At 45.8% G+C, this 10084-nt stretch overlaps 1 long non-coding RNA gene across 9 annotated transcripts in view; it reads right to left on the bottom strand.

Moving 5' to 3' along the window:
- The window catches only part of LOC121658199, a 52931-nt gene extending 46460 nt beyond the window's left edge, over window positions 1-6471 (bottom strand). For 3 of the 9 annotated variants that reach the window (XR_006013877.1, XR_006013876.1, XR_006013879.1), the window contains exon 1: window positions 6300-6462. This is a non-coding gene — a long non-coding RNA (uncharacterized LOC121658199). Of the gene's footprint in view, window positions 1-6299 lie in introns of all 9 variants that reach the window. The other 6 variants (XR_006013874.1, XR_006013878.1, XR_006013880.1 and 3 more) reach the window with 4 other exon arrangements.
- Between the last annotated feature and the right edge of the window lie 3613 nt (window positions 6472-10084).

Below are 10084 nucleotides of genomic sequence, written 5' to 3'. Positions count from 1 at the left end.
CATAGGAGCTGCATGGGGATAAAAGCATTCTGCAAAACAGTGGAAAACAGTATTTTCATCACCTTCAGGAACTCCCTGGTGGGGTGTATGAGTTTGCACACTGCTTAGGTATTCACACCTACTCTGGTCCTCTAGGGAGGGGTAATTTCCTCAGGGTTTGACCGTGCTCAATAAAAAAGAAGACACCTCTTTTTTGCTAGTGAAGAAAAAAACTCCCCAAAAGAAAAAAATGCATCACTGTGATCCTTACTTCCTGAGTACTAACATGTCTTAAGCAAAATCACAGAGAGTGTCCACCAGCTGAGGAATGGTCCTCTCATCTCAAAAACAATACAGTCTTAAATACCCTCACCAATGAGCAAGGAGCAATTAATGTTGACTGTCCAAAAAGGCATAAAAATGCAATTCCGTCTCCCAATAAAATCTGATAAGTGATTTTTAGCAGGTATGATATGTGGCTCCTTGCTCAGCTATATTCACATATTTGCACCAAACAGGTAAATTAGATGATTCAGGTTGCAGAAAATTAAAACCTTCACAACATGGGTGGAAGATTGAATCACAAAACTCACCTGTCTGGGGCTTGGCAGGATCCAAACTTTGCAGTGCAAACTCAACTTGAAGTTGCCAGCTGTATGCCGTCATCTCGCCTGCACATCATTGGTGACTGCTGTGACCTCCCTCAGATACCTATTACCTGGAATTTCCTCAAGTGTAACAATAAGCTGGGAGAGTCTTTACCTTATCAAATCTATAAAGTTATCAACAAACATGAATCAAACTGTTTTAAATAAACAATTAAAAAAAAAAATTAAAATTTTGTCAATGGAAAAATGGAAGTTAATTTTTAATGATCCCAGACCAAGGAAACCTACTGCTTGTGGTAGAATTAATTTTCTTCACAGTAGCTGGTGCAGGGCTCTGTTTTGGACAACACAGGGTTGATAATACAGAGATATTTTTGTTGTTGCTGAGTAGGACTTACACAGAGCCAAGGCCTGTTCTGCTTTTCCTACTGCCACACTGGTGAGGAAGTTGGGGGTGCTTGGGAAGAGACACAGCCGGGACAGGTGACCCAAACTGACCAAAGGGATATTCCAGGCCATATGACATCATGCTCATGTATAAAGCTGGAGGAAGAAGGAGGAAGAGGGGGACATGTTTGGAGTGATGGTGGTTGTCTTCCCAAGTCACCATTACGTGTGATGGGACCCTGCTCTCCTGGAGATGGTAGCACACCTGCTTGCCCAGGGGAAGCAGTGAATGAATTCTTTGTTTTACTTTGCCTGTGTGCTTGGATTTTGCTTTCCCTGTTAAACTGTCTTTATCTCAACCCACAAGTTTCCTGGCTTTTAGCCTTTCAATTCTCTCCCTTATCCTGCTGGTGGCGGAGTGAGTGAGCAGCTGCTTGGGGCTTGGCTGCTGGCTGGGGTGAAACCATGACACTGCTGGAGACATCCAATAATTCACACAAGTGACAGAAGACCCAAACCTCTGTCCCACCAGTGCTACCATTCCACTATCATGATCTGAATTTCCCTGTACCTCATGGACTGAGAAGCTGCAAGGGACCAGACCATTGCCCATTCTCCAGCTCAGCCCTCCTGGGGCTCCAAATCCCACTAAACCCAACTGCTGCTATCCTAAGAAAAAAGTAAAAGTGGCAAAGCAGAGGCTCCTAAATAGGAATTATATTTAGATTGATTAAGATAGCTATTGTGTGTCAATTTATTTAAATATAAATGGATTATTTGGAATGTGTTCATTGAAGACTAACAGCTCCTGAATGCAATACAGATACATGACTAATTATAAAGTCAAGCAGCCATTATGAATGTTTCTAATGATCAATTTATATTCCAACAACACACAGTCATCACCTTTAAAGCTCCAACAGTCGCAGTAATTGGGAGAAGAGACTGTGCTCTATGCAGAAAGCAATCAGCTGACTAGTGCCTGCTGGAATAAGAGGTAAAAAGCTGGGTTTTCAGGGGCCCACACTAAGGCCTGAGAGCTGATAGTTGGATGGAGGGTGGGGAGGTTGTTTTTCTTGGTAGGCACAGCCCAGAGGAGGTTGACTGAAAAGATGACAGAAATGTTTCTGGAAGGGGGATACACACAAGGGTCTATAAGTCTGCAGACTGGGCACGAGGAGAGACCTTAATACAATCTCAGAATGATAGAGAGGCAATAGGACAAGCAGCTCCTGCGTACAAATAAAATTTACTCAATTAGATACACTTAAATGCAATAAATTTTTAGTGGAAAACCAGATCAGTTATAACTTCCATTCTGCATGTCAGTCGAAGGAGAAGCGATAATTTAATACACTGCACTTGCAATTCTGTGCATCCAGAGCATCGTGTGGCTGGGTCACTGCCGGGAGGAAAGTAAACATGCTTTTCTGAAGAGACCATCTCTGGAAGTAAATTTGGGCCAAATTAGATTTATTGAGCACTGGCACACTTCAAGGCCTGTGGAGAGAAGAGCTTCTTCCACCAGGCCAAGGGGCTTGTCCCAAAGGCATCTTGCTGAGGTTTCAGGGCCACGGCTCACACATGGGTGTTGGGACTTTGGTGGAAATCAAGCACCCAAGCCCCTCCACGCACAGGGCCCCTCATCATGGCCTTAGACCTGACTTCTCACTGGGACCCTGTGAAGTGTGGTGGTAGGAAGAGCAGGAGGCAGGAGCTTTTGGGTGGGCTCAGCCTCTGCCCATCCCATTGCCAAAGAACCCAGATAGACCATTCACAGCAAACCCCTCAGCACAGCCTTGAAGGGAGCTGTATCTGAGTGCTCAGAGCCAGGTTGGCAGTGGGGCTGGGGCACAACACCACTAATGGCTTCCATTTGCCATCCCTCTCTTGCAGAAGGATGCACAGGTTTCCCTGCATCATGGAGAGGATGGGATTCTTTGCAGCAGCTTTCTGGTGCAGTCTGGAAACATCTTGGGGCAGGTGTACATTTTGAATTTAGGCTTAGAGCTAGCTCCAACTGCTATTCTCACCTTGGGATATTGATGCCTTTTCCTGGTCTTAAAATCAAGAGGCATACACGGTTAGAAGGGGAAAAGGGATTTTACGTTGGTATTTATTCTTAAGGATCCTTAGGTGTACACGTCCAGGTCATATGCATCGAGATGTACCCCACCGAGTCTTTCCCTGTGTCTCTGTGTCTCTCCTCTCGTGTGTCCCCCCCAACATTGGGTATAACATTATAGGTGTTACTAATTAGCATATCTATCAAAGATTCCCCAATGAGAGGCTCAAGTGAGCCCCCCCTCCCCAAGGAGCCTTCCCCTGGATGGTTCTATCTTAGTTTACAGAATATGTTCTGGAGAGGACCTTGGGGTCTGGGGCACACTGATCCCTCACTACGAAGCTTCTAAAATGTTTAGTCTCTTAGCTTGACAAACAAGGCCAAGAATGTAGGCAAAAAGCACTAGGAATACAGAAGCTGTAAAAAGGTATAACAGGGGTATAAAAGAAAAGGCAAAAATCTTCATGGCATCAATATAAAACAAGTGCTTCTCCCTCCAGATTCTATAATTCACTGCAAAAGCAAAGGTGAGATGCAGTGCAGGATGATGCCAGGCAATCAGTGGAAGGAAAGGGAACAGGGAAAGGGAGGTGCCCTGTCCCTGTCCCTCCTAGCCCATTCTTCCCACCACTCCAATGGTTCAGGTCTCATGAACAAGGCTATCACAGGGATATCAGCCCTGAAGGGCATCTCAACAGAGGAACTCCCGGCCAGGAAAGACCTTGGAGTAAAATTTTGGGCTGTCTCTCCATTTCAAAATGAAAGAGACCAGTGTGTTTTTCCTGGCAGAAACAGCTTCTGCCACAACTTGCTGGGCACTCACCATTCCCAAGATCACAGAAAAAAAAAAAAAAATCACACCAGGGTAAATATATTTTTCCAGTCAAGAAAAATATTGTATTTAGTTACCTTCTTATCACTCACTAGACATTGGCAAATAAATTCAGGCCTAGGTTTCAAGTTCATCAGAAATTTTCTACCAGAAAACACTGATTAGATGCAATATGCTCCATGGAAACATTGATTCTGTCTGGTCTTTGGGTATAAACCATGTCTGGCTTTTTACATGTCCCTCTTCCTTATTTTTCTGGCTTCCCCGCTGCCTACCTTCTGAAGTGCACAGGGATGTGGCTGCTGGGATACACTCACAGCTGCCAAAATCCACAGCATCCCTCTGCCTGGGGTGCCTTTCCCTGAAACAGAGGAGCTCAGAGCAAAGGCTCAGTAAAGCAGTGCTGTCACTGGGAGATGAAAATGTGGAAGGGGTTGGTAACACCTCTGCAAAACAGAATTTGAGGCCTTGAAGAACACAGCTTCATTGTGGGCTTAGAACCAGTCCCATCATGAAAGGGGGAGGACATTACGGAGATCATGGGGCAAGAAGTCTGGGGAGGACTTCAGCTGAGCACTTTTGGACTGTAGCACATCCTTGTCCCAAGAATCAGCTCCACCTCAACTCTCTCAATGCATGTTAGTCCAACATGTTGTAAAAGCTTTCCAAAGGCTGTATGGTCTTTCCCAAGAAGTTCTCAGGACACTTTGCCAGCCTTTCTACCAGGATCCTTCTGGCACCCAGTGTCACACAGTTTAGTTCCCACTGTGCTCTCCCTCCCTGTGCACTGTGGCCAGGGAGGATGAGCCCAGCACGGCCCCATCAGTGAGGGCAGTACAGCCCAGCATTGCCCAGCCCTCCTGCCTCGAGCCCCCAAACCATTGCCAGACCCAAGTCACAGGGTGGGATGTCACGTTTGCCTTTGCTTTTTTTTGCCAGAGGGTGGAAGGAAACTGCAGCCAGACTCACAGCCTCCCTCTACCCTCTGATCTTCAGCCAACACAGACTGTCAGATAGTCACCCAAATCTAGAAGGACAAGAGTATTACTCAGAGAAAAGCTTTATGGCAATTACTTGATGCTTCACCAATTCAGCAACTGAATCTCAACAAAAATATATATCTGCCTTCTATTCTGAGACAGTGGCCCATCCTTCGGCATCCTTCACTGCAGTGACAGCACAGCACTCAAAGTGTATTTTAGCCTTTAAGAAAATACACTCGGAGCTCAGAAAAACACTTCAAAGCTCCATGACTGGCTAAAACAGTGTTAACAACTGGCCAGTTGGTGTCTGATCTCTGCATCACAAAGAGGTGCAATTGCCATTGTCACCCTCTGCCTAAAACTCTCCTGCTTTGTTGTTTGGAATTGCAGGCAGCCCCCAGCAGCACCCCCAGCCCTGCCTGTGGACAGTCTAACACTGCATGTGTTAGTAAGGAGCTGCCATGGCCCATTCTCAGAATATGAGCTCACTGCAGAAAACCAATCTCCCTCCCTTTTTTATTCCTTGGCAAGGCAGGAGGTCGTTCCTGCAGCTGTGCTGGAGCACCAGCCACCGGCTCAGGGGCTAGCTTCCTGCTCAGGAACCTTTGGACAGAGGTGGAAGGGACAGAGGGTCTCAAGAGCCACTGCTGAGGAGCCACTGTAGTATGAAATCTGCAGTGATTCCCTCATTTAGGAAACATCAGAACAAATTGCCAAAAACGCAGCCCTACCAGGGACAGCCTGACTCTCTCTTGGACAGCAAGCACAGCATCTGACATCTGCAGTGTGTGACAGCTGCCCTGAGCCCCCTGCACAGCACAATTCCACATGCACAGCTCCTGGTGCAAGCAGAGCATTTTGAAACAGATGCGTTATGAATTGATAAGGTGTCAGATAGTTCTGATGCTGTCTCCAGAGATAATATCAAGACTTACATTTACACTTCAACCCATTTTTCAGCTGCAAATCTCTAGCCAGCTGACACCCCATGCAGTGGCTGGAGGTCTGAGGAAGGTGCTGCACACACCCAGCTTAGATTAGCCACAGCAAATACCAAAACCTCTGGATGGTTATGGTCATTTGCCTTTATGGCACTTTCATCCTGCCATGGCCACCTCTCCAGTTTGCAGGGCTTTGGTTGGGCTTTGATTGCATGAGAAATGTTCAAGCTGGTCCCTCTTTGCTGTCCATATAATTGCTTCATCTGTGACTCCAGTTTACTTGCATCTGCACTAGGGCAAATATTTTTCAGGCTCAGCAGTGCAATTGTGAAGTGTAAATTCACCAGTTTTCCTTTTCTTGAAATTTCTGTCAGTATTCCAAAGAAAAGAATGGATGATTTCACTACCATATTTATTTAAAGAAAATTAATTAACCTCATGGCAGGACTGTGAATCTCAGATGAGCCAGCATCTCATTTAAATGATAGGCACAGCTTTTCTTACCTGCCCTGGTTATCCAGCAGAGTGATGGCAGCCACTGCGTGGTGATATTCATGTAGTGTATGCTGAGGCTCTGGGAGAAGGCAGCAATCACCTGGAGCTGCACCAGGGCTTGATTCTCACCACCAACGCCTCTCAGCACTGGTTATGAATGCTGATGATGACAGCAAAGTGGGAGCTGAGGCTCAGCTATCATAATCACGCGGCTCAAAGCAGTTTGAATGCCTACAGAAAAAACACACTTTACAAAATCAGACACATTCATACTGGTGTCACTTTGCAAAGGATAAGCAGATACAGAGCACTTTTAGAGCAGAAGAACAGTGGCTCATGAGGTGTCAGAACAGCTTCCCAGCATCTGTGTGATTTGCACAAGCTCTGGAATAGCATGTCTTTGAATCCCTGTATTAAACTGCACCAAGGGCTGCTCTGCCTGGCAGCACCAAAAGCACACCAAGCTCCTGTGTCTGAGGCAGGTTGAGCCTCAGTCAGTGCTCTCCATCCTTAGCTTCCCCAGAGGTGGCCCAGGCAGCCAGACAAGCACTTTCTGTGATTCAGGTGGTCGCAGAGCTGATCACCTTCCAGATTCAGAGTAGTTTGGGTTGGGAGGCATCACTGGAAGTCACTGACCCAACCCCTGCTCCCAGCAGGACTCACTTCAAAGGGGGATCAGGATTCTCAGGGCCTCCTGCAAAGTATCTGAGTATCTCCAGGATCCCAGTGTCTCTCTTCCTAGTGTTTGCTCACATCCATTTTGAAAATGTTTTCCCATTTGTCTACTTGCAATTTCTTTTGCTGGTACTCATGCCTATTGTCTTTCTGGATACACTCGTAACCTCCACAATATATTTTGCTATTGAAAGATGAAATGGTCTACTGGGAAAGTTTTTTAAATGATAGGAGCTAGTCACATTTTTCAAAAAGGGTGAAATGTAGGACAGTGACAGACGACTCATAGGATTTTTTTGTGATTACCTTCTCCTGCTATGTGTGGCAAAGCAGCTTCCAGCAAAGCATTCCACACTGCAGCAAGTGTGGCACAGGAGAGTCACACACCCCACAGAGCACACAGAGAGCCAGCCCACCAGGCAAGCACTGATTTCTGCTTATGGGGCAACTCAGCATTACTTAACTGTTTACCTGATTCTACTAAGTGGCCATCTTGAGTCTTTGATGATTACCACTAGAGAAGGAAAACTGAGTGGGATTCTTGTCCCATTTAGTCACCCCACTTGTGGAAGTCTCCCAAACTGCCAGGACTGTTGTATCTGTGGTAAAGCCATGCCAGAGTTCAGCCAGGATTCATCTCACCTGAGACTCTGCCCCAACTATCTGATCATCCCATGGGAAGAGGAGTCATCCCTATGCAAAATGCCTCAAAAATTCAAACAACTCCTAGAGAAACTGTGGTGTTGCAGTACGATTCTGTAGAAGTCTATCCACTCTCCTCATCCTTGTTGGAATGCAGACTGCTTCCCTCAGAAGACAGCTTGGGCAGACAGGACTCCTGGCAGCACACATACAGCTGCCTGTTTATTCAAGATACAAACTTCCTAGAAATAGGTTAATTATTTTCCTGTAATGACACATTCTCTTATTAAATGCCAATAATAAAAGGGATTGTCTTCCCTAGAGATAAGATTATGCCACCTTCATAATCCGGCTTTTCAGGACAGCAGATAAATGTCTCAGCCATTTCAAAATACAAATTTGTCATTCATGAGAGCAATAAATAATGCACACAGGATGTGTGGTTACACTGACATTATCACCTCGTCATTGCACCCTGAGCATGAATATGTGACACTATAACCTCAGGCTCTTTGATAAATTATTGCCCATCACCATCCTGTCTAACACAGAGGGACAGATGAGCACTGGAAGGAATTTATGGTTGCAGTTGCAGTACTTTGGGGCTGTAGTACAATTACTGGAGTTTTCGCTGAAGCAGACTGTGATGCAGGAAACGACGGGAAAGTCTGCATCCTCCTGGGAGGTAATGTGTAAAGAAACCTTAACGAGTGTACCCTGTGGGGGATTTCCTACCCTGCAAGTATTTAAACTGCTAATTAATTCCTATTAAAACAAAGTCTTCTGTGTACATCAAAAAATGGTGTCTGAGGCTCTGAGCCTGCAGTGGGATCTCCCAGGACTTTGCACCAGCCTTGCTTGAGAGGATGAAGCACTGGAGAATCGTTCAGGGGACTCCATTTTGGGGTTGGAGCACTGTGCTCATGTCCGTGGCTCAAGATCATTCCCAATCATGATACAACGACCAGAAAACCAGAGAGCACAAAAGCAACCAGCCTCCAGGCACAAATAAATTATGTATGCCTATGCTCAACTCTTATTTTGCGTGTGCAGCAATCAATACATATTTTGAGATGAGCCACCACAGCTACACATAAAACCTTTGCTTTTAACATCATGCTTCCTTGAAAATGGGGAAAAGTTAGAGGTAACTCAGACTCTCAGATCATTCATGAAAAACCAGAGGCTGACAAAGGAGCCTCAGAGTGGTCTGGGTAAAACAGGACCAGGCTGTGAAAGAGAAGGTACCAGTATCCTGCTGGTGATGTGATGCTTGTTTTGTGGAGAGGTTCCTCTTCCCATCCCTCCTCTCCTTGGGAGGACATCATTAGTTTCATACCCTCACAGCTGTTCCCATGCATAATATTTATTTTTTAACTTTTTCTCATTTATTGCCCCATAAAAGGCACTGACTGACAATGAGCTTGTCTTTTACTGTGAAGGCTGGCCAGACCCTGAGTTGGACCAGTTGGTTTGTTCCTGCAGATGCTGGGTGATGTTAAACGGCACAAAGACTCCAGCAATTCCATCAGAGACATGGGAGCTGGGACATCTCACCAGACATGCCAGCGAAGGGACTTTGTAAAGGATGGGTATTCCTGCCCTCATGAACAAGGTAACATGCAGCAGCTCTGCTAAGCACTGCAGCAAGTGCCGTCAATGGGACCCTGCAGCCGAGGTAGGATGGAAAATCTCAGTGGGCAGAGACAGACACACAGATGCTGCAAGTCACAGCAAAGCCCCGTGGGGGCCAGGGTGGCTGTTGGGACCCTGGAGTAAGACTGGTGCCCCCAAATGCCACGCCCAGCAGTGTCGCATGGCAGTTGATGCTGATCCAGGCAAAAAAGGTGGTTCAGGAGCTTGGCCACCTCTTCCACTGCCCAGCCCCGTGTGGCCAAGCCCTCACCCCACACACCTCTTCACCGATAGGCAAAATTACTGAGCCATTAACTGTTCCCGTGTTAATAGCACCCTTGTGGGACTCAATCCAACCTAACACTGCCCTCTTGTGCTGCAACACATAAGGGGCCTTTGCAGGGAAGTGACTGGTTCATTTTTTAATTGGAGGGAGGGGCAATCTATGAAACCAGTTTTACCCAGTTTGTAAAGCTGTGCCAGTTTTATCCCAAGAGGCCAGATCGTCTCCATCTCTTGTCATTCTAAAAGCATGGGTGTCCTGCACAGCCTAGGCTACCCATCCACTCACTCCAGGGAGATTAAAATGATGGGTAAAAGTAATAAAATCAAAGGGAAAATAACAATATAACCACAACTCAAGGCATCTGAACAATGGAAAAGAGAAAAAATAGAAAACTGCACAGTTATGAAAGCACTTTGCCTCACACAGGCTGTGTAAAAATTATTAAAGCATTGGTTAATGGCAGAAATCAGCATTTAATTAATACTCTGTTAAAATTTAGTTCTGTAGAGTCACATAACCCAAGCATATAAAAAAATCCATCATGATTAATGTTGTA

The sequence above is a fragment of the Corvus kubaryi genome, unplaced genomic scaffold (assembly GCF_017639235.1).
Source record: "Corvus kubaryi isolate FWS band 111438036 unplaced genomic scaffold, C.kubaryi_AGA036_p1.0 136, whole genome shotgun sequence".
Classification (NCBI taxonomy): domain Eukaryota; kingdom Metazoa; phylum Chordata; class Aves; order Passeriformes; family Corvidae; genus Corvus; species Corvus kubaryi.
The sequence above is the reverse complement of the archived record's forward strand: the minus strand, read 5'-3'. Positions and strand labels throughout refer to the sequence as shown.